Source organism: Phasianus colchicus, chromosome 7 (genome assembly GCF_987193195.1).
Source record: "Phasianus colchicus chromosome 7, bPhaCol1.hap1.1, whole genome shotgun sequence".
NCBI classification, from domain to species: Eukaryota; Metazoa; Chordata; class Aves; order Galliformes; family Phasianidae; genus Phasianus; species Phasianus colchicus.
Genome location: NC_143442.1, coordinates 9,825,740 through 9,851,451, shown reverse-complemented (window position 1 = coordinate 9,851,451; position 25,712 = coordinate 9,825,740). Strand labels below are relative to the sequence as shown.

The window sequence follows — 25,712 nt, the reverse complement described above, 5'->3', positions numbered from 1 at the left end:
CAAGTCTTTACAGTTAACCACTCACCTAGGAACAGAACATGGCATACTGCAGTCAAGGTGCCTCTGATACGAGGGAGTTTCCCCGTAAGATTTCAGTTGAAACAAAGCTCACAAGAGGGTAATGTTTCTGTACTTGTTGTACAAGAACACTAATCCAAAAAACTCAGTGGAGATAAAAATAAATGTTCAACTTGATCCATTGGCTCTCAGAAGCTGAAACTGGGTTTTTACTGGGATATTCATAAGTGAAGAAAGTTCACCTCTAATGCAACTGATGCCAGTGATGGATTTACTTGGAGCATTTAGACTGTTAATCACATTAGTCCAACTGATAGAAAAAACATCCCTAGAGATGTTGCTGCTTTCCCATCTAGAAATACTAAGAAACAGACAGTGAATGATTTAAGGAATGATTTTCCATACATGATATTTACCCAAATCTTCCATTGCTTCATCCTAATGACAGTCAGACAGGTAGCAAATATCATAAATCAGAAAATTGCAGTAGAAAAAAAAAGAGCAAGGACTTTGCTAGAGCTGTTTTCTACTGAAAAGCTCATAAATGGGAACTTTTTTGGCATCTTTGTTGGAGCTAAATTGGCAGAGTAAGATGGAAAGCAATTCTGTATCTCATTACTGCCTGTACTATCGTTAGCTAGAAACTTTGGAAAAATAGGCCCCTTTCTCCTTAGATCCAGCTGCTGTTGCTCTAAAGTGTCTGGCTTTCTCTTCCCTTCTCCTTAGGAAGAGTGATATCTGCACAGAAAAGCTCTTTATAAAGGTTTCACCTTCTGCTTCTTATTTCCCACCTGACATCTTGTGTTATCACAGGCATTTCCTAATTAAAAATTACAGTGTTAGGAAAAGACTGATCAAATCCATGACACAAATAATCAAGCGTTCCCAATTTAATTTCACTTTAATTCTGTGCAGTAGTTATTTTCATTAATTAGTTAAATATAGATAAAATTAGCATTCTGAAAGAGGATTTCAAACTGGTAGACAAAAATAGTAGAAGATACCCAACCTTCATTTAAATCCAAACAAGATACAGTTTTCAGGTGGGCAATAAATGCTGGAAAGGGGCAAAATGTGCAAAAATGCAACTTTCATATCAGGAGTCTTTAGCAATAGAGCATAACAGGAAGAGAGACCAAAAACATGCATGCTTGACTACAGTGGATTTCTAAATACCTGTGTTGATTAAGGAGACATAACAGCTTCTTTAATAGAATGAGAAAGGTGCTCTTACATTACTGTAAGCCTGATCAGGACAGTACAATATCCTATAGACACATCCAGGCCAGTTCAAAGCTAAAATAGCATGTTAATCCACTGGACCAATTAACACTCTTGAAACCTAAGCTAATTTTTTTCAGGTGTGCCTTTGTGTAAGAGGTACACATACAGCAAGATAAACTGCACACTTTCAACAGTTTTCCTTGATTTAATAACTTAAGCAATGCAGTTTCCATTTAGGTGCAACAGAAAGCTGAATTCTGTTATTGCACTGCTTTGAATCTGACACTGGAAAGACAACATAATCTAGCAGGCATAACTGTCACATAGCAGGAATTCAAATATCTAATGCTGTTTCTGGATACAAACATTTCATTTTTCCTCTCTTTTATCTTCGTAATGAATTTTAATTCACAGATCAAAGAATCATTGTGCTGGTACAGGCCTAGCACAATGGCATCACAAACAGTCTTTTCTCAGTGCAACAGAAAGTACTACATCTTTTGTTCCTAGATTCTCACAATAGGGTGGGGCCCTGTCTCACACTTAAAGAGGTCTGGAAAATGGAATACTATATCCAGATTAACGCAGTGAGAAAACAAAAACTTAAATCAGCCATACAGCACAAAGAACCACAGTCCCTTCGCAAGTCCAGTCTTCAACTACTCATTTCACAGCTAAAACTGGAAATTATCTCCCCCACTATCCTCATGTCTCACTAATAAAAAGACTGATTTCTCTTAAGTTCACATAAACTCAAAAGGCACGTTTGTTACAATTGTACCATATAAGTTCAGACAAAATTATCTCCAGTCAGATTGGGCCCTTCAGACACAGTGAGATCAAACAGCTCACAGAATCCTTTGATGGAAATTTAATTCTTTGAAAATATGCACAAGGTAATTGAAAACACATTTTATGATATTTTAGATTATAAACAGTAGATCTCTGGCTGAGTTGAACAAATAGCATTAAGTCTTTTTCTTCCTTCTGAAAAACCACAGCGCTTGGCAGCTTAAGCATTGATGCATCTTCTGTACCCAGCACAGGGAAGCCAGTGTTTATAATGAGGAGATTGTGTAAGGATGCAAATTGCACTCCAACAAATAAAACTGTTTGTAAATATCAGTTGTTGTTCATTCAAAGCCATTCTTCTAAGCAAAAGGCCTGGATTTATTACATTTTTTTCCTCCCTTCCTTTCCTCCTCTTTTCCTTGCACAAATCTTCAGGAAAAGCAAATGCAAGTATTGCTTGCTCACAACTTCCAGTCTTACTCTCAATCCTATTTAGCCTAAAATGCAGAGATGTTGAAATCATTAGATAAAGATTCAGAGTACAAAAACCAATTCAAGCTTTTCTCACTTGTTATTAAACTTTTGTCTTTGGCAGTACTGCAAAGCAATTGATGGAAATTCCTATGGATGCTTTATTGAAGCAGCAGTTGCAGAGTGAGGCACACTGCCTTATTCATTACACACATACACCCCAAGACCTACTCTGTCCCATCACTCGCACTTTGTGCACCCACTGTATGAACAAGGAAGCTCTGGGCAGCAAACGCTACAGGCAGTCCAAAGGTTTAGTGTTTCATGCCAGCAAGCAACTATGATTTTGTTTCAATTTGCACAAAGAAGAGCCTTGCCTTAGGTGTCAGAGATAGCACCTGTAAGAACTGGAAAACAGAAGTTTATTTGCATTCCCCTAAAAAGGGTAGATTTCAAGGGAATGGTGTAAGAGTCAATGAAGACTTTTCTGGCAAAGCAATTCAAGAAAACAGTTCCTTTGGCATAGCTAGAGCATTTCATGGGAAAATACAGGTCAGCCTGAAGGGGTTTGTTCCAATCAAGAATAGAAGGTGCAAAATCAGCTTTGAGTCAGAACACACGGACATTCAGATTCTGGGGGAGGGGAGGACACAATGATTCAGATTCCACCTGATGCTTGCACCAGGTATGATCCTTAGTGCTCCACATGTAGCAAAGTGTGTGCTTAAAAGCTCTTTATGTAGTATGACTATATGCATCTGTATTTCCCCTTTCTCCTGTCCTTGAAAGAGGCAGGGAAAGTCCAGGACTTTGAGTTTCCTACTGTGGGCAGAGCTACAGAAAAAACCTACATGCTCAACACATCAAGCCTGGTGAGTGTGTATTGCTTTTTGTCATCTATCACATTTTTGACGGGCTCTAGAACTACCCTCAGTGCCTATACTTCTCAAACTAGAAATTCAAATTCCTCAGTCCTGAAAAATCAGTCATATGTGTTTTTCATTTTCACAGTTGACACTTCTGCATCTGCTTGTTCTTGGGTCAGTAGCCCTTGAAAAAGAAGAAAATTTTACTCCTGAGTTGGAGAAATAGAGACCAAGAAAGGGGTGAAAAGCAGACCAAGACTGATGCAGCCTTTTACAGAGGTAAGAGGCACCTTGTTTCCTGCTTAACTTCCTCACTGCTTGAGACAAATGAAAGAGCAAAGACGTTTAGTAAAACAATAGTACTCACCCACTCATTCTCTGCTTCCCCTTCTGCCTGCTTACATTGACAAATGCCTTTTCATTGTGCGAAGGTTAAAAGAGAAGCCCTTTCTTCATGGAAAGCGGCTCCCTACCTCAGAAGAAGCTAGTAGTGTTTAAGCTAAGATTTCCCGCTTTGTTGATTCTGCTGGAACATGCATCATGATTGAGAAATGTACGAATTTTAAACAGTAGCGTAGCATCCGCACTTTAAACTACTGCCATTGCTTTCCTGCAGCCACTGGAAGAACTTGCTGCCCTTTGTGCTACAGGAAAAAGTTACTACGTGAAGTCTAAAAGGCTCCACTCCTCCATAACACGTTTTAAGGGATTCTTCATCATATCTAAAGATCTTAAAAATGAGATAACAAAAAGACAGCGTGATTTAACAGTAAAACAGGCTTTCAAATGAGAGCACTGGAGGAGTTACAATACATTATATAAAGAGACATCTTTACATAGGTAAATCCTAGCAAATTAGCGGTAAGGCAAAACTGAATAGGATGCTTTTGTTTCGCAACACTCACCCTGGGTGAAGTGAAAGTACAGGAAAATGAAGTCTTTCCTTCTCACAACTGAAGATAGAACAATGCAGATCCCAAGGCAGCATTGACTTGTTAAACAGTTTCTTCTGACTATTTTAAATCTCTAAAGACTTTGAAGTGGAGTTGTAAACTCAATTGATTTCAAACAAAAGGCTAATGTAATCCACTTTCAGCACCAGTACCACGCTGGCAGTGAATGCGTCCTATTCGGTAATAGAAATTACATATTAGGGCTTAAAGCAATTCATTTCAATGTTTTCAAGACACTTAAGAGGCTGGATAGGGATGATCTTGGCTGAATTCAGCTTTACGGAAACAAAGCCAATCTCTGGACTTGTTTCACTGGGGAGACAGTAAGGCCTCCAGTAACGCTGGCACTACTATCTGAAACACTCAAGTGTCCTCTTTGTCCCAACCTGCTTTTCAGGTATTACAGTTTTATATGTGATTGTTACACTTAGCCTTGAAGCGCAGTTCTGACTGAAGAGGGATTCACAGCTTTGCTAGTAAATCAGCAGGATCAATTAGAGCAGTAGTGGACACTGCACTGGGCAGATACTGGCTGGAAATACTGGAAAATGAATGGAGACTTTGGGATATAATGCACACCTTAAAAAGTTTAATAACAGTTACAAGTCATGAAAATAAACCAGATTAGGAGTTGGTGGCAACAGGACCAGAAATCTTCAAGAACAGCATAATGGAAAAAGATCTAGGAGGGATTCGATTGGAAGGGAAAGACTGAGTGGAAGTACCAATTATAAAGAGCCTAAGAAAAGCAGGAACATGTGGAACTTAGAGCACGTCAAAGATTTTAAACCTTTCCAACAAGTTTCACAGCATTTGGCCCCTTACTTTGGAAAGTACACATGATACACCAGGGAAAGTTAAGACTGAAGGAAGAGAATGAAACTAGGGAGATTTAAGATAGCTCTAACACAGCTGTACAGAAGATGAGAACTGCAGTACCTTTGTCACTGTTTTTTAGAGTTTCTAAACAAGCAGCAGGATGTGTTAACAAACCCACTGAGTCAGGATGGAAAAGCCTGCAGCACAATTTTTAAAGGTCAGTGCTTAGAGCAATGGGCACCCAGAACAGTTTAAACCCTGAAATGATTCAAGCCTACTGGGGTAACTGCAGGCATGTTTGAGGCCAGTGAAATGAACTAAGATCAAATCATTCAGCAGAGGTATTCTAGATTAGCTCTGCTATTTGTACTCCCAAGCTCCTTGGCAAAAATATACTGTATCAATGTCCAAACAGACCAGGAGAATCTGCTTTAAGAAGCTTCTGTAAGGAGAGGACAGCCTGAGAGAGCTTTGCTATAACTATAAACATTAAAATTAGTATTCCCTTATTAATAACAGTTTCCAAGGTTTATCAGCTCCTGGCTTCTACAGAACCGACTTCCACACTAATCCAAGAGATGTTCCTGGATAACCTAGCCACAACAGATGTCTTGGAACACTACACTTTTCTACTTTATTAGCACTTAAATCCAGACTGCAGTGCTTTGAGGCTTGAGGTCCTCTTTCCAAACTATTACACTGAAATCCTTTAACTTCAGGAGCTGCACTAGATGATCCTTATGGGTCCTTCCAACTCAGGATATTCTAACTATGGAACGATCTGAAAATATTAATTGATCTGATTATTAAGTCTTTTTGATGTGGACAAAGAAAAAAAGGAGATTTTCAGTTGTATCTCAGCCTCTCAGGATGGTTATTTAATCAGCTGGAGCTTCCTTAAAATAAAAGCTCATACAGTAAATTTCTTGAGTGTTCCCTAACTCAGATGAACACAGATCCGCTTTTAAAAACACGTCAGTTCTCCAGAGCTGGACTACATAGCTTCAGTACTCATGTCTCCAAACTAATCTTTTTGTGCTAAATGAAAAATACTAATTTACTTATGTCAGTAACAAAATACAGCGTACACTTCCCTATCTCAAAAAAAAAAATCTACCTATCAGGTAGGAAGCATATTTGATCTCATCCCTCTCAACCTAGATAGGCACCATTTCTAATTCCAGGAAGCGTGTAAACATTTACACATACTAAGGGCATAGGAAAGTTCAGTGAGCATGACGCTGCCAGTATGCAAGTGTGTGACTATCTGCAGTTGAAATGTTATGACAAAAGTCTATTTTTCTCATTATTCACTTCATACTTTCCATTGTTTACCACTGCTCTACTATAAGTAATATTATTTTTAACTGAGCAGACTAGTGCTGCACAGATCCCCAGAAGCCAAGTGTTCCTTTATCTCTCCCTGTGCTGTCAGAAGACTGCCCAACACAGTACAACTCACCTTCATTACACGCCCGCCCATTTTTTTAGCTGCTCTGATGCACAGTGAAACAGTTAAGTTTCACCTTTCAAGTTGTATCAATGCCATTTGAATTAACCATCCATTGAATGAATGAGAGGAATTCACACCTCAAGGCTTGTTACTGCGGGCTGCCTGCCAGCTCAGGTGGCCATGGCTGCACTGCTATGATGCGGTCACACTTCAAAAGTTTTCTTTGCAACTACAACAGCTTGAGACTTAGTTTGAAATATTTTGGTCATGGAAAACAGAGTATTACTGTTGTATTTATCTAACCCCCTAACGTTTAGCTAGTTCTTTTTAAATAAATGAAGCAAGCTTCTTTAGAAGTAATGTGTTTAAGGCACAGTTGTTTTCCCTCTGGACAGCTTTTTCAACAAGACACTCTTCCCAGAAAGGCATCAAAACCTCCACAGCTCCCTGAAGATGGATGGCACATCTAGGGTTGCGTACATTCACACTGTATGCAAACTATATTTTAGCATGCATTGCTGGAGAAGAAAGTAGTCACCTCTGCACCCCTGAAGGAGTGTGAAAGCTGGAATACTGCATAAATTACAGAAATAGGCAGTGGGCCAGTTACCAGAAAGGAAAGCAATTCTCATTCCTAAGTACTTGCTGGTTTCCTATTGATTGTAGTGGGAAAATTCCAAGTTCTCACTCCCAGGGACAGCAGCAAAAATATACACACTTTCTGAACATACCTCTGCAGAGGTTAAGGAACCAACGTGAGCTTTGCTGCCCTGGCTCGCACAGCACTGACACTGACCTCGGTTTTTCTTACAGCAGTTGGAAGATTAAGCAAGAAAAATCCTACGTACATTTTACCCATGTGAAATACATTTGTCTGTCTCCATTTTCAAAGGAGATTAATATACTGTAAGCTAGTTTGTCTCTCTTCCCTCAGCAACTCACAAGTATGAAGCAGGGTGCCACGCTTTCATCCTTTCTTTGACAGAGGTAGGAAATACCCCTCACCCATTATTTCAAGGGAGAAATAATTATAACCAAGAACGGACAAACAGGAAGGCTAGGGGCTGAAAAGAAGTTTCAATTAGGAAATAAGGAAATTCCTCAATTAGGAAAAGGACAGCTAAGTTATCTAGATAACAACTGTGGATAACTTCAATAACTAGAAGCCGATATAAAGCAAAGGCTCCCAAGACAAAGAGCGATGAAACAAGCATACATAGTCTGCAGAAAAAGACAAAACTGAATGTGGATCAGCACAAGCAGTTTCTCTGATAAAATCCTGGTGTTACATTGAGCAGATAATTCAGACAAGTTCCTGGATGATACTGTAGCAGGCATTGCTATGCCTTCTCTGTATGCCTTGATATATGAACAAAAGTAGAATAAACATGAAGTTTGATTATTAAGTGAAATGTTACTAAAGTATCTTGTTTGCACATGGAGTCAGACAGCTAGAGATATTGAAAAGAAAGCCATAAAAATGCCCCAATATTTCATTCTCATGCATATCCTATCTCCAGTGACCATCAGTAGCATATTCCTTGGGAAAGAACACAAAGCCAGAGTAATCTTACAGCAGTTCTTTCCTAAATACATCCTTCTGGCAATCAGCGGTTTACGGACTTAAGAAGCCAGACCATCATATTACATAGTCCCTGAATTTAACCTCCATGAATTTAACCTTCTCCTGAACCAATCTTGGTCTTCATGACATTTTATTGTGGTGAGTTACACAATCAATTGCACATGCCTTGCATTAAAATAATTAAATAAAAAAAGACTTTCATTTTAAACTTATTGCCTGAGTTCTTCGGACTTCTTCCTTTTCATTATTCAAGTGAGGCTATGAGTTACTACTCCTTGTTTATATTCTCCATACAGATCTCTGCATTTATGATATCCTCATCCTGACTGAAATCTTTTTTAGCATAACGAGTTCCAGCTTCGCGCTCTGGTTCTATGGATATCATTCCGTACTTCTGATTTTTCTGCCCACCTCTGAATCCTTCGTGGTTCTAGCATGCTCTTTGGAATCATGGTCTGAGCCACAGATATGAATTCTGATAATGCCAGAAAGAGTATTTCTGTTCTATTCCATTCTTAAGTGCATTTTTTGGCCACCCTGAGCAGACACTTGAATGAACTGTCTATAGTAATGCCAAGATTACATGTCCTACATAAGAATTTAAATTACACTCTCCATTAATATACTGTACGTGAATCATTGAATCCTCAGTTGTACTTACTGATAAAAGACATCTATGACCAATCTAGAATTAACACAACATTTAGCACCACAGATTCTCCCCATACTATGAACACAGGAGAACATACATTTTGCTTTTTTTTTTTTTTTTAAAAAAAAAAGAGTTTTGAGAGGGAAGTTGTTCTAGGAATAAAGCATACCACTGATTAGTCTCATATCATCCCATGCACTCATATCTGACAGAACAGAGACACAGAGCTGCAAAAACCATTCCCTCCATTTGTAGAAGTCCATCCATAATAAAAAGGAAGTCAATAGAAATGCTGTGTGCTCAATCCTCATTCCCAGCACTCTTGAATTTTCCTTTCTTCAAGAGCATGATATGGGGACATAAATCAGTAGTCCCAATGCTTCAATCTATGAAGTTAAGAGAAGAGATGGAAACCAGCTGCCTTCTAATTTGCCTCTGTTCTAAGTAAGTGATTCCCACATTTATCAATATTTCATCTAGCTATTCTTTGGCACCAGCATTTTTCACATCACTTGGAAGTAGAAGGGCAGCTTAGGATGGGAGGGGAGAACATAAATATACTCCCCACACAAAAGAAAAGAAAACACTAGTGTCAGATTTCACAGTGGGACACTTCCTATGCAAGATTATTCATTGTATTTAATAGTTTTCCCTCACAGTATGACTTTATTTAAGTCATTTTCTCATTTTTAGCAAACAGAGAAAACAAAAGCAATGCAGGCTCCTTCAGATGCATAAGAAAGCTCATAATTTAGTAGTTCTTCATCTTCTGGCAAAGATGTACCAATATCAAACCACTGTTTAAAAAAAAAAAAAAAAGATAAATAACTTTTGCTTTAGTGCCTGAGAATTCCAGTCCTCTATATCAGGGTGTTTTTTCTCCTAAGATGGAGGGGGAAGATTTTAATAATTATTGTCTGTTCTTTTGCCATTCAGAAAGACTATAATTGAAAGAAAGGTAAAGCACAGAATGTGCGAAAACTCCCATTACAAAACGAAGCAGAATAGTCTGCAGAAACACCTATTTTGAAGTGAATCATTTTCCAAGTTCATTGTCATCACTACATTTTTTTTTTAGATACTCAAATTTATACATTTACAGGACATTTTTACCAGTCTGTTTCATTAACCAAAACAAAGTCCAACTAGAATAGTATGTTTAGTATGTTTAAAGTTGCTTATGTTAAGACATTGCACTTTCACAGTTATTTGTCTTCCCTCTGCACGTGAAAAGTGCTGAGATATGACTTTCTTTAAAAAGCAGATCTTGAATCAACATACAGAAGATTAATATCATGTAATATACATTCAAGTCAGTTTAAAGGTGAAGCTTTGAGCCAAGTAATCAATTACTGGAAAAAAAGTAGTAATTCATTCACTTCTCTGAAGCCAAAAACCTTCCCTAGGTAATTCCCTTTAACTCTAAAGGTAAATGGATTCAATGAGTAAATAAAGTTCACACTTCAAACTACTCAGATAGAAACAGGTTAGCAACCAGATCCAGATTGAGTGCAACTCCAGTGACTTCATATAGTTTCAAATATTTTAGTAAGAATGGTCACAGTAGTGATAAGCAACAGCTATCTGTCCAAAACAAGAAGCTGCTCAAGACTAAAGAATTAACCAAACCTGGCTGTTGTAAAAACAACCACCACCACCACATCAAAAGACAACAAAAAAACAAACAAACAAGAAAACCCCTGCAACATTTCCATACAACCCCAGTCCCCTTTGCACTTAAGCTTCTAAAGTAACAGTTTTTTTAACTAACCCTTATACATCATTTTCTTTTCTTAACAGGTTACATTACTTGGCCTGTACAAAAAAAAAAAACAACAAAAAAAAACCTCAAGTGGATCCAAGAACTGCTACAGTTTTATTTAAATAAGGAACTGTTTTTAAGAAAATGTATCACAATTTAGACAAAGACATGACTGGTATGTTTTTAATCTTGAAATATGTACAATACAGCTATAACTTAAGCCTTTGTGCTTATTTTTAGAGTAGATTTAACAGAGAAAAATCTGCAGAATGGCAGATAGAGAAGAAAAAGGGAAGGAAGAACACCAGAATATTTGTAACATGAAGAAGGTTTTTTCTACCAAGAACATTGCCCTGCTTCTCAGCAAAGAAAAGCATCAGTAATGAAAAAAGGTGATACTTAGTGAGTTTCCCAATGGATGTAGAATGATCAGAACAGCAGGCAACATGGATAAATAAATGTATCATGCCATACTCACACCAAATCCACTTGCTAGCAAATGGCTCGTTTACGTCTTCTTATCAAAGGAGAGTAAAGACAGATGTGAAGGAATGCACATATTTGAATCCCAAGCTAGGATAAAGTTGTGTTTGCTTCAGTTTAGGCAAGTGTATGCACAGGGGGTTGTTCTTTCTATTTATTTCCCAAAAACAGTTGAATGCAGTTTTTAACACCTTCAACAATCAAATTAAAAATGAGTGGAAAGGGTATGGAAAATGCAGAAAGCAGGAGCCAGAAAGGAAGCAGTATAATGTCAAGCCAGTTATTTGCCTAAGCTCGTTTCCCCACCACATTTTTCCCCCCATATCTATCGACTGGGATAAAACACTAAACCAACAATGGCCAACATCCCTGCTGGAAGACTGGTATCTTCTATGGACTGCAATGGTACTCAGATTCCTTTAAGCCTCTGTTTGAACAGTGTCACTATGGAAACAGGTCTGTGATGACCTGTAAGTTGCCAGGCGTTTTCTGTTTAGATTCATATATATATATATAAAAACTAAATGATTCATATATATATCTTTTTTAATATACTAGCCCATCTCCTGCAAAAGGTTTTCTCCCCTACTAATGCCAAATGACAAGTTTTGTCTGTCTTATCTTTACAGTTCCTAGCTCAAAACATTATGGCTGTGTTTACTGCTAGACTCTATAATATATTTTTGCCTCTTGTCCCTGCTAGTGACATACTAATCAAAGAAAATTGAACTCATTCAACAGCAACACTTCCATTTTGCTTTTCGCTGCTAGGAATCTGTCTGCATCTACATCAGATGTGCCTGTAAGTTCTCTCAGGAGAATTCTTGGGTTGAAAGTATGAAGGGTTACATCTCTGTACTACCAATAGTTTATCTTTTCCAGATGCACACAGAATCCCAATATCTTGTGTTTACAAATTCCAAATATTAAAGTACTTCTGGAGAACAGAGAACAAAAGGGGAACTGCAAAGCTTCAGGGTCACTTTATTTAAATGAAGGAAGACAAACTCAGGTTTGCCCTTACTGCACTCAGCTCTGTAGTACAGACAAGAGGCATAGTAGTGCTTCTGCAAAACTGCAAACAAGAAATTGCTATAGCCTCTGCAGTAGTAACCAAAGCACTTGCTATAATATTCCACCTAAATAGATACAAGCCAAACATTATTTGACCTGAGAGGTTTCATAATATCACAATTGAAAGCAAGGTTAGTAGAAACATCCTATATAGGTATGTGGAGGAGGAAGAGGCTTATCAGCTTGCATGGGAGTTATAAAACAGTTTTATTTTATTAGCTTGCTACTTTTGATCTTCTGGATTGGCTAAGGAAGCAGAAGATAGGGTAACATCACGTCCCAAGCCACACTGTGGCTATCAGAGATTTGGTATAAATATCAAGGCAATTGTGATCAACTATTCAAACAAGCTTCACAACAAAGAAATAATCAAAGTCTTCATTTGATTTCCACTGGTACAAATCAACTAGATGTATATTGATGTTTTAAGAAGTAAACCAGGAAGAAAGCACAAAACACAAAAATTCCCTGTTTCTTTTAACTATATTATTTCTGGACTTCAGTTAAACAAGCTGATGAAGCAGCACAATTCACAAGCAATTCTCACCAGGTTTCAGTTCCTATTCAGCTTCAAAATTTCACAACAAACCACTTCATTTCTTTCGTGCTGCCACTACTGCAAACCTAAGTTCCCACACTCTTATCATAATACAGCACCCGGTAATTTTTGTGAGGTGCAAACCATGACAGACAGATATAAACAGTTCTAAGGGATATTCTTCTCAATCCTTACGTAACTTATTTTAACTTGCTGAGAAACAAGTTTGAGATACAGCCAAAGAAAGGCCCATATACCTAAACAAATATTAGACATGCATCAAATCCATCAATCCAAAAAGGTAATCAAGTTCATATATATTTCCACATATCTGGCCATGAGATAGCAGCCTTCTTCCCCATTTCCACACTGATCAGGAACTTGCAGTTCTGTTTCAGCCCAAATCCAAGAGAAACATGGCAGAACAGGTAAGCTTGCTAATCCTAAATACAACACTGCCTCCCTAGAGAGCCGCAGCAAAAGCAACAGTAAAAGAGAACACATTTTTCAAGAGCTCCTCATATTCTTACACGTTAAATCCCTCTAATATTCAGGAGAAAATAGGTATTTCTGACAAACACTGCCATACAATACAGGGAAGGTAGAGAGAGGAAAATAGATTTGCTTGGAATTTCATCCCTAGTACACAGATGTGTTTTTTAAATATATTTATTTTTAGGAACTACCAGATTCAGCATAAAATGGAGTGTTTTGCTTTTTCTCCAATCCCTAACATTCTCAAATTAAATATTCTTCATAAGTCAATCTCTGGCAGCTACTACTGGAAAGCACAGCAATGACAGCAGAGTAGCAAGGTCCCAGGCTATGGCAAGCAAGGATTTACTCAAATGCAACAGCCACGGGCAAAGAAATAAAAGAAAGAAGTTGCTCACCTTCATAAGGCCTCAGGTACACAGGGATCTCCACCAAAATACCCTCACTGCCACTGCCAACCCTTAAATGAGCTCTGGAGAGAGGTGAATCCTGGCTCCTCCCCTTCCAGTCATTCAGCTACATTGCATGCACCTGAGCTCCCCTGGGTTGGCCCTGCCTTCTCACCAGGTGCTCAGTCACTGCTTCAAGCTGTGACTTAGCATTTCCACTACACTACTCCACATCATTATTTCTTGACATCATAAATAATAAACACACTGCTAACTTTCAGAGACTTAAAAGTTGGGATATAAAATGAAATCCTAGCATGCCAACTTAGTTTCTTGCCACAGACCATCATTTGCTGGGTAGCACAAGGACACTTCCAGGAGCCTTACACATAAAGCTGTCAGCGCCTTCAATCTCCTTTTGCTCAGATGGCAAAGAAGCAGAGCAAGCAGTCAGGTGTACCTTGGAACTGAAGCAGTCCTACATCCAAATCTGCATTCTTGCAGCCAAACTGGGTAACTTGCCTGTGTAAGTATACTACTGCTTCACTTTGTTTTTCACTCGTATTTCTTTCCTACTACTCACAGATGGATTTTAGCTCCACTTCAGTCCCACATACTTCTCATAGATTGCAAACAAATAAACAAAAATATGTAAAACAAATCTAAGCAGCAAAAGGCTGAGACAACCAGACACACAAAAATCACAGGTACAAAATAAACAGTGAATGTATTTAGCTTAGAAATGAAAAGAATTCTCATGTGTATGGCAAAAAAAAAAAGCAATTCCCAACCACAGAAAGAAGCTTAACTCCACTTAAAGACCAAAGTATGAAGAGGTTGTATGACAAAACTACTGAAAAAAAGGCTAGACAGGTGCTGCTGCACCACTCAGTCTCATTCCATGCAACAACAGGACTAGAAATGGATACCTCTGTGCATCATGTTATCCTTTCATTATGTTGTATGTTTTCCTCTGAAATTACTGGAAGTTGTGCTTATATTTCTGAGGGCAGATCTGAGCAATCTGCCTCCAGACTCACTTCACTGAATAAACTTCCCTTTCTCCCTCTGCCCACAAATTCAAGAATCAAGCCAGGAACATGAATATCTATTTCAGTTTTCCTTGGTTTAAGAAAACTAAGCCAAGATGCTCCCCTCTCCTATACAAACATCTATAGCAGTTAATCTATTTCCAAGACATTTTTTCTCCAGTGGAAGACACTAGTCAATGACATTGATATATATTTGCTCTAGATTGGATTACAAAGTAGAATTAGTATGGAGAGAAAAACTTTGTTGCTTCTGTACTCTTCAGGCTGCTGTTGGTCCTCGGAAGACAAGTGAAGTGGTGAAATGAACTTGGAACACTGTTTTCCTTGAGAGCTTTCTCACAGAAAGCTTTAGTGATCCTTCCACTAGAGACTGCTCACCAGAGAGTTGTCATTAATTACGGCATGGGAACATTTGGCCAGATGCACCCCAGTCACAAATCAGACATTAGAGATTTTGTTAGTTTAGAACCATGGCACAATGAGTTGGCTTTCTCCTGTTGTGGTCTGGTATGTATCATTTCAAATTCCTACAACATTTTTACTAGATTGGCTGTAGATGGAAGCAGGTAGGACTCAGTAGTGAAGCTGAGGAAGGACAAGGCACAAACTGAAATTAGTTGAAGTAGTTACGTGGAGCATTTCCACAACCATTGGTCTCTTACTTCTGCAGTGCACACTATCAACCTAAAGGACACATCAAATTTAAGCCCACCATTAAATCTGTGCCTAAATGGAAGTCTCAGTTTCATGGGCTAGAAGAAAATTAATTTGGTGATTAAGAGAAAAACAGAGTTAAAGCCTTATTGGCACAAGAAAGTAGTAGAACCAGCTGCCAGTTGTCTTGGAATGAGGAGGCACATTGCAATAAGAACCACATTTTCTCTTAGAAATCTCAGCCTCAGAAAACATTACGAGCAAGTTCTCTCTAACATCATGGATTTATAGCATGGTCTGGCTCTGAACCACTGCAATTTCAGAGCTTCCTTACAACAAAAACTGTTATTAAAGTTTGAAATACTAGACAAGACTTTTTGTCCTGTAGCAGTTTATCATCTCCCTCTCTTCTAGTGCTAAAAGTCCAACAGTGCAATGGTCTCCCTAGCTCGTATGTTAAAATGTGAGCAGTAAGGGTGCTTCCAAGCTACAGAATACACCTTTTAAAAAAAACACTTTCTGTGCAAACCATGAGGGGCATACTTGGTCCCGTGGTCAGAAAAATGTATCATTTCATTCCACCTTCATCTCTTCTTTCACCAAGAGATCAACAGATAAGAAAGGAGGAAAGCTATTGTGCCCAAATGTGTTCTTAGGTAGGATCAAATATTTATGTGTACGGAGTGTGAAATAATAATGCAGTGAAGGTGGGAGGGCAAAAATATCTAAGGAATTTTCCATCTTACTCCATATATGTTACAATGCATCAAACATATGGACACTATTGTTTGCACACAATACAATTCATCTAGGTATACTTAAACTAATTTTGAAATGAATTAGTGATGGTGAAACACCACAGCCTGTAAATCCCACAAAACAAAACAAAACAAAACAAAAACCTGTAAGCTAATTTTCAGTGTATTAGGATCGGGACTTCCCACCGAATCCTGCTCCCCTCCCTTCTTAGAAGGGCAGCAATATTCTAGGAGTGAAAGAACTCAGATCCAAAGGAGGAAGTGAATTGTGACATTCCCAGTCTTCCATCTGATTCTTCTGCCCAACAAGTCTTCACTTTATATACTGGTATGTGAAAGAAGTCTCCTTTTTTAAGAAGAGGAAATTAGAGGTTAATCTGTGCTTTAACAATATAAATAAGAAACTGCTTCACAAACCACTTCAGCCTCATGACTTAAATGGAGCCAGCTGTACATGCAGCCATCATACAAACAAAACAGTGTTGTTGCTAAAAAGCAGCAATTTCTTAGCAACACAAAAAAGTGGATAGGACACTATACTGGTGTCAAAAATTTTAGGAAGAAAGGTCAGACATTCTGTCATTCATTCTGACCCACTGCATACTGTAAGCAACCAAATTCAGCTCTTTCACACCTATATCGAAATTAATGTTTGCTACCTGGGTGAAGCACAAAATATAGAAAGCCATTTTCTGAACACTTATGTCTGAACAATTTCTAACAGCTGTGCATTGACCGACTCAAATCTCTGAATTAAGTCCTGTGAAATCCAGTATTTGCCCCAAGAAACATGTCTGGGATTATCCTATAGATTCCACATGCACTGGATACGTGTAGCTTCAAAAGACAGCTCCCTGCTGACTGAGGGAGAAGCAGGTATTATGGAGCTTTTAAGTCTCTGGTAGCAATATAAATATCATATCCTTTTACTGTATTACTCTATAGACTCCAATAAATCTTCAGAATTCAGCTTACCACAAGGCTACTGTTTTTCAGAGAGACTGACCCACTGACTGGTATTTATTTGCTGAGACAAGCTCCATAAAAATAGAGAAAAATCCATACTATTCCCCCTCACAACCACAAAGATGACAACTTGTTGCCAATCTGCCTGCCAGGAAACCAGCTGGAAACAATATCACTACCACAATCTATAGGCATCCCTCCAGTGCACTAATCCAATCATGGTTCAATAACTGCCAGCATCACTGAGACCTGGAAAGGATAAAGCTGTGGTAAGAAGGCGCAGTCAAGATCAATCCCCAGGGCCTAGTTAGTTCTTCCTCTCCTTTGTTTTCTTCCTATTTTTCCTTTAGAAAACATCCAGGATTAGAATTTTTCTTCCAGAGTCTGGGTCAAAATTTAGCAATTTAGAGAAATTCGAAGTGCAGGCAAGGCCTTCCAGTTTATTTGACGCACACACACACACATAATGGAAAATGTCACTGCCTCATTGAAGCAAAAAGTCCTCTCACACGTGAGCCAGAAAAAGGCACAAGATTCTGCCTTGAGACTGGAGTTATCCAGATAATCCCTTAAAAAGGCACTGAAATAGTTTGATAATTAAATGGCCATGAAAGTAATCAGTACATTGAAAATAATATATATTAAGAATTTCTTATCACACAAGGCAGAAGGAGAGACTATTAATTTAAAGTTATCTTGAAGAAAGGCATGCCAAGATTCAGGGTCTGGAAGCAAGGTGCAGAAATTGAACTTGGAGTGTTCTTTTCTTCTAAAGGTAACAAATCAGAGGGGAATAAAAAAAAGTTGTATGTGATTGAATATCATTTTGGTCCCTTATCTTCTTCTCTCAAATAAATAACAGGTGTTTTGTGGAGGATACGTTTTAACAATAGAAGTTAGTTAGCACATTATGAGATCAATAAATAGACTCTGGCTCCCAAAAAGCAAGGAGTAAGTGCAGGGCAACAAATGCCCCTACATTAAAAAAGCAAAGAAATTACGAAGATGCAATTTTTATCAGCTCAGTACATCTCTACGCTAAAAAATTTAAAAGAAAAAAAATCACCACACTGGAAGGAAGCTGTTCATTATCTTGGACAAAGCTTTTGGGGAGTAATGACAAGTTTTTCCTCAGTGTTTGCACAGCAGCTGGCGTAACACAACTCAGAGTTAATCTCTGTACTACGTAACTGTAGAATGCAAAAGGGAACAGTCAGTCCTTGTTGAGAAATGAAGTTAACCAGAAGTGTTCAAATAACTGCATCACGTCCTGACACTGAACCTTAAGTCTGGTTTTGTTTTCTGAAGTTGAGATACAATATTTGTCAAACAGCTCACTAAAGCTTTGTATTTTCCTAGCAAGCTCATTTTTTTCCAGTTTCCAGAAGTCTTTCTGTCTCCTATAAGGCCGGAAACTTTGCAGAACTGTTTTTCTATAAAGCACGTTTATGTTCTCACACTTGAGAATGAACAAGAGGGAATAACTTGTTATATGAAAGGGGTAAGGAACAGGGAGCTGACGTAAAGGGTTTAAGAGTGATTTTAAAAATCTTATCTATTTTTCAAGGTACAAACTTCAAATGGTAACTAGTAATAGCTTCATGCTTAGTGTGAGAGCTCCTAATGTCTTCCTGCTCTGCAGGAAGAGGTGGAAGAGCTATAGATAATAAGAAGTCAGAGTTTAACTCTGAAAATCATTTTTACGTTGAATCTTCTCTTGTGGGAAAAAAAATTAATTTTTTTATTATTAATTACATTTTTTACGCTAATTAATCCAGCTCACCTGACAGAATTAATATTACTGCAAGCCCAGGGCAAAATTTAGAGATTCACAGAGAACTAAGCTCAAAAACTGACTGAAAAGTATGTTCCACATTACAACGATACTAGTTGCAGAAATTCTGTGTATGAAGCACACATTTTAAAGGTAAGAACCTCAGATTTTGTTAAAAGTTGAACATTCATGTGTGTAGGCTAGCATTTAAAATTGATGTGTCTGCTTGTCCCACCCCCTCAGCACATTAAGGTAAATTTAGTCTAAGCCTATTAAACATAATGCCTCTCACAGGTGTACATCTCACAGAGGTACATTTATACAACGAACTCCTAAATCAGTCTTAGCTAGAGTAAAAGAATTTTGCATTCAGCCAGAGACTCGAAAGATTCCCCTTGCTTACCTTTTTTTCCAAGCTTTAAAGAAATCCTTTTCAGCTCTTTCCTCTCTGTTACTTCTCTGTAAAGTGTTTTGAAATCTAGTGAAAGTAACAAGAACTAGGTATTTGACCATAGCATTGGAAAAACATTCTAGTAGAAATACTGCAAATAATCCATAAAGGAAGGTAGCTTACAGATAGAAAAAGATGTAAATTAACATGTTGTGGAAAACAGCCTAAATATCAGACTAGCGAAGTTTGGCCAAGTTAGCCACATAGACACACCATTGTGATTATAAAATAAAAAGTGCTGTCTAAATAACAAGCAAAATCCTTCTGAAGCCTAGCGCTAAGAAGAAATGCATAGGCAAAGAGCTCCACAAAAGCCAATGATCACAAAATAACCTGACAACCACTGAAATATCATTTGATGAGAAATCATTCATGAGAATGGATTCATCAGATACAGAACTGCAAGAAGTCTTCTATGTCATGAAATCCAGTTCCCCCTTATGACAAACAACTGTTTCACTTAACGTCATTTCCCTTGCACATATTACAATGAAACAATGCAGGTTTTCACCACAGATGTGATTCCAGTCAGCTTTAACAAAGAAATTGCTCTGGATAGTTTCACTTCCCCCCCCCCCCAGTAACTTCTAAAGTACACAACTCTTCTTCATTATTTAGTTGCTCACATGATGTGAAACTCCTGCAACTCATCAGCAGTCATCTCAACATATCAATGCCCCAGGCTCACACAGAGACAGCACGCACATTTCTAGAAGCATTCTGGTGCAGGTAGGCATGGAGTAGGCTTCAATCCAAGGCCTTCAGCACAGACATACAGCTAGATTTGAAGGAAAATTGGTCCAGTACACATGGGTTAAGTATAGTATCAAACAGACAAGCTCTGCAGATTTAGGTGAGACTATTTATAGAATGCAGAGTGACTGAAATAGCACAGGACTGGACATGGTCCAGAAAAAACGCATCCAGTGCAAAGAGAATGCAGTACTAGGCTATTCATCTGCCTAAGTGTTATGGGTTAATATTAGCTGTAACTTGCTAAGCAGTATTAATCAACAATAATTTGTGTGCACAGCTTGCAATGCTGGAATGCACCAGTGAGAGCAGCTCTTCAAAGTGCATGTGTAGAGAATAAACTTTTTCTGTATGGCTCCTTGAAATGCAAGCACATGCTTTATGAAAGAAGGACAATCTTCCAGAAACTGCACAGAAGTTAATATAAACACACTTCAGCTCTTGTAAACGCGTCAACAGAGTCCTCTCATATAAACTCATATAAATATCCTCCTTCACATTTTTTCTCTGTCTGAAAAATGTACAGAACAAGTTTATCCTCTTCCTGGATGTTGTAAGAGCAGGAGTTTTGAATTTTATGAAAACCTGGGCTAAAATGTGCATAAATATGAAGACTTAATCATCACTGTGTATATGCAAAAGGAAATACATGTAGTTTCATTGGTTCCCAAAACTTCTCCTTGCCTCTCAAATTTAATAGATTACTTCCACTGTATTTCAACGCTAATAGCTGTCATCTATCACCAACACAAGAACTTACAGAAATACTCATTCTTTGTCCATTTGATTGATAATACAGTATCAGTCAACGTTTTAGAAGCAGATACAGTCCTCCAGTGGAAAAGACACTTCTGAGGATATGAAACAATCTGAAGCACAGAAAGCTATAAAGATCACCTGCTAGGGCATACAGTGAATGGCACTGATCTAAGGGTCACCAAACCAGCAGTCAGACAGTCTACTTTAAGAAATTGAACTAAACAATAATGTAGCAAGCAGGAAAAAAATTACTAAAAAGGAGCAGCCTAAAAAGTGAGAAGCTTCACGGAGAGTTATATAGTGCTGCAGGGCAGGGGTCATCTCTTGGAAAATGGATCACTTCTGTAAAAATAGGGAAGACCATAAAACATGGCAAGTCTAATGTAAGCAGGAAATTAAGAAGGCTAAGAAAAAAATAAAAATTAAATGCCTGCAAAGGAATATCACAGTTCTAGTAAACAGATTTTTAAATACATCAGCACCAGGAAACTGGCTAGGAAGCTGGTGGAACCTCAAGATAATAAATGTGTACAAGGGCAGATAGGGATGATAAAGCTGTAGTGGAGAAGAACAGTGAATTCTTCTCTTCAGTCTTCACAGCTGAAATCTTAGGGGATATTTCCACAGCCACTACACTCTTCATAGAAAGTCAGGCTGAGGAGGTATGTCAAACCGAAATAAATTCAGGAAATGCTAGAACAAACAAGGAACTCAGATGTTAATAAGTCACCAAGACAGTACAACATTCACACATGTTCTTAAAAAACTCCAATGTGAACTTGCAGAACCACTAGCCTAGGCGTGCAAGACAGCATCACTGAGTGCCTCTGTGTAAGGCACTCAGGGTCCTGCCTGTGTAACTCTCAAGTACAGGAAGCCCAGTGGAATGAATCCGGGGAACTACATTCTGGTGAGTCCAACCTCATTCACAGGAAGAGTGAACACTTTAGAAAGAATAAGAAAGCAAAGAATAGAACTTAACAGACTTAATAGAGGAATCAGCAGTGGAAACTCTGAGATCAGTGCAGTGGCTGGTGTTATTCAGCATCTTTATCAATGTTCAAAGCTAACTATCTGAGCAAAAAGTTTGCAGGTAGGCTTTAGTGCAGATAAGTTTCTGACAACTCATCTAAACAATATCAGCTTTGACTGCTCCTTTTCAGAAGCTGTAGACACCTCTTGCTGTTCTCTAAAGTCATTGGCTTAGTGTTCAGCAGAAGTGGAAAAAAAAAAGCCAAAGCATAGAGCATCATCAGAAGGGCAGAGAGCAAGGTGGACAGCATCTTTATGCCATTATACACAATCTGAGTGCTCTCACAGCTTAAATACTTACCTGTTCTCCACATACAAAGAAAGACATTGTGGTATTAGAGGAGAACTGGAAAAGGTGAGCAGTGGGAATGGAGCTAATACTTTACACAGAGACTAAAAAGGCCAGTAATCTTCACTTTGGAGGAGGAGAAAGCTGAGGGTGGATATGACTAGGCATAAAAACAAACACATGAATTGCTGAAAGCAGAACAGTAATTTGCCAAATCTCACAAACTAAAATGAGGCTGTACTTACTGAAGATTGCAGTAAACCCATTTAGATAGAAAATACTTGTTAACACAGTAGGTTACACGCTCCTGGAACTTATTTTCACAGGAACCTGTGAAGGCAATGGATATCCATATGTTCCAAAAGAGATTAAACAAGCTCCTGGACAACAGGTTAATAAATGGATAGTTAAAGGACTAAATGAGTACGTATCCTCCAGTACTCTTAACACACAAACTGTGGGAACTGAAGAGTTAGAGAGAAAAGTTGAATTTAAGAAGTAGCTGTTTTAAGAATCTCCCACTAACTTCTCAGGCACAATGCTGGGCTAACTGAAACTTGGAGTCAGTTTTAATGTTATTCATCTTTTGGGTAGACTCAACATTGCTCCCATGCAGTACCTCATCCTGACGATGAGCAATGATCAGTTTTCATTGGGGCTTGAGAATTTGGCCTCTAGCCACAGTGAGAACCAAACCAGAAATTATTGCATGGCTTAACACAGAAGTATAATGTTAGATATCTGCTCTCTTCCAACATGCTGATCCCCATCTCTTTGAATTTAATGATATTATCCATAAATAATGCTGTATATATATATATATATACACACACACACACGTCTGTGTGTGTATGTATATGAGTGGTGCAACCCAGACTATTCAGCTTCTGAATCCATTTAATTATTTTATCTGTATTATAATTCTAGCAAAGCAGCAAGTAGATAGAAAACAGGCATATACATTAGCTCTCATGGCAAATAGTGGAACAGGAACAGACAAGAACCACAAAGAATAGAAAATAAAACAAACTGGACTTAATTGAAGTGCCAGAGCATTTATTTCAATGCCCTTTGCATAAAAACACCTTTTATGTCTGTACACACAGTACGGACATCCACAAAAAGTTGTACTTACCCAGGTAAAATATCTTAATTTAATTTTTAATTAATCACAAACACCTTCTTTTTAGATTCATCCTGAAATGAATACCATCTTTGAAGGCAGTAAGTTATTTATGCCTTGTAAAAAAAATTTAATCAGTAAAGCTGTATTTCCTGTCTTGTAAGTGAAACATAAGGACAGAGGGAAGAAAAACCTCACAAGAAGTGCAATTACAGCAAGCTTGTCTTCAAGACAATAAAGCCTTTGTTTTTAGGTTCAATGCATTTCCTCATTATCTTTAACTCCTACAGTTTTAAAAGAAAATATTTTTGTTTGATCCTTGGGGGAAAAAATCTCTGTGTACTACATAGGTCAAATATTAGGAAGGTTTAACAAAGATACCTCTTGTGTCTGGTCTTGATACATTTTGTCTCAGAACCTTATGCTTGTAATAAAACCAGCTAGAAAGGAACAAACACTGGAAAGCTACATAGAGAATGCATTCACCTCAAAACAGATAACAAGCATGAAGGGACATGAACCACTATCAGCATTTTTCTTCGCTATAATTTGGCAAGAAGTAGGATGTTACTACAGTTCTCTACACCATTCATCTCTAATACAGTACCTCCCATACACACAGGATTCTGCAGAGAGCCCACACACTGATAAAAAATCACACCAATTTCAAAGCAAGTTACCTGAGTTTTCAAGCAAGTTATACAGAGTTCATTAGACAAAAATACATATATAAATAAATCCGAGGAACGATGTTTTGAGAAAGAGCTGAAAAATGTCCCTAGAGAGTACAACATAATGTCAATTACTAACTTATTTATATGTTTATGTTTTCTTCTGCCATTTCAGACAAAGCAGAAAGGATAAAGTGATGAAGAGAATGCAGTTAGAGGATACTGCATTAAGTCTAAGGTCAAGATCCCACATAGAGAAAGGTGAAAGGTCCACGTTATTTTACCTGGTTAATGATTTGAACATTCCTGGCTTTCTGTCCTTGCTGCAGAGACACAACATGAGTTGTTAACACGTACAGCCTCATTTTCTGGAAGTCAGAGTTGTTCAGTGAGGAAATGAGCTCCCACTCTGCTCAGGATAACCAGGACTGCCAATTTGTTCTCCATACTTCAAAGTTCCCAGCTATCGATCAGAAATGCCTTGGAGAAAGAATATAACTCCCAAATTGCAGATAAGAGCTGAACAGCCTGGGAGGACTGGATGGCTTACTGATCACCTGGGATGAACAAGATACTGGCAAAAACTCTGGTAAAATGAAGGAGCAATACTTCAACTAAATTTGAAGCATTTCAAGAATTAATTTATCAGTGAGTAGCCCAGGCTGATTTCAGCTCATGACTTGAGCAAAACTCCCGATCAATTACAACAAAACTGCAACAGGTTGAAGCAGAGGCAAAATGGCATCTGCTTCTGCGCCCAGCCCAGGCCAGCCATGTCAGCAGGGCCAGACCAGCTCCTGCCTCCTCATTTGCCCCTCAGCTTGTGGGGTTCCCCTCAGTGGACACTCATGGCCACCTTTTATTTGCCTTTCTCACACACAGCCCTTACCGGGCATGTGGCAGTGCAGAGGCCATGACTGCTCCAAGCCGCTTCTGGATGGTTCTGGCGGGCTCTGGTGCCAGTGGGCCACTGAGGAAAAGCCACACCAGAGCACAACTGTGGCACCAAAATGGCTGCCAGTGCAAGGGTGGTGAGGCAGCAGTCACCCACAGAGGGCACGGAGTCTCCAGCCCTCTGCAGTGCTTTACACTGTATTGATGGGCAAATAACAACAAATAAAATGTATAATTCCCTGCTTTGAGCCCTTTTTTTTTTTTTTTTTTTTTTTTGCTGGCAATCAAGAGGTGGCTTGCAAAGAATTCTCCATTAAGGAAAGCAACACACTGTTCATGCACATCACTGACCAGTGCTGAGGGAATGGCAGAACACAAACCCTGTGGCTCCCTTAGGAATAGCTGCACTTGGACATCAAAAATTAGCAGGCCTCCTCCATTCAAATGTGTTCAATTTGCTCATGAGGGCAGATATTTTCGCAGCAACATGAAACATTTCTGTACTGAAGAGGAAGAGGCAAATGAGTAGGAAGAAAGGGAAATGAAGAAGAAACAAAGCATCTTTCACCACTCCCCTGTCTGTGAGAAAGATGCACCCAGGCATGCACAGACACACAAGCCAGGATCTCTTCCTGAAAACTGCCTGATGCGTGCTTGGCTGTTTGCTTGCCTCTTAATGATATGAGTTCAGTCAGCAGCAACTGCCTCCAGCTGGCTTCAAGTAATGCCACAACATTCCTCACAGCCACCCAAACCATTACTTTTCTATTTTCTGCCATGTGGGGTCATCACACCCCCTCTGAAAGACTCAGAGGTACGATACCACCGCAGGCATCCTCAGAGAGAGCCTGACAATGGTTTATTATGAGGCTTGTTGTAACATCCTTTCAATATCCTTAAGGTCCAGTGATTTATAGAAGAGAGCCTTTTGTGTCTCCTGTCAGTTCCAGGAAGCTCCTGTC

The 25,712-nt window shown here is 38.6% G+C and overlaps 1 protein-coding gene across 3 annotated transcripts in view; it reads right to left on the bottom strand.

Annotated features, from left to right (window-relative positions):
* Positions 1–25,712, bottom strand: part of MYLK (myosin light chain kinase) — a 181,186-nt gene that overhangs the window by 148,801 nt on the left and 6,673 nt on the right. Inside the window, exon 1 of one of the 3 annotated variants that reach the window (XM_031590647.2) lies at positions 24,141–24,966. The exons of 1 other annotated variant lie outside the window; for it this stretch is intronic. The gene's annotated coding sequence lies outside the window, so the exon portion shown is untranslated. Of the gene's footprint in view, positions 1–13,583; positions 13,601–24,140; positions 24,967–25,712 lie in introns of those variants that run through there. One more of the 3 variants, XM_090143655.1, reaches the window with a different exon arrangement.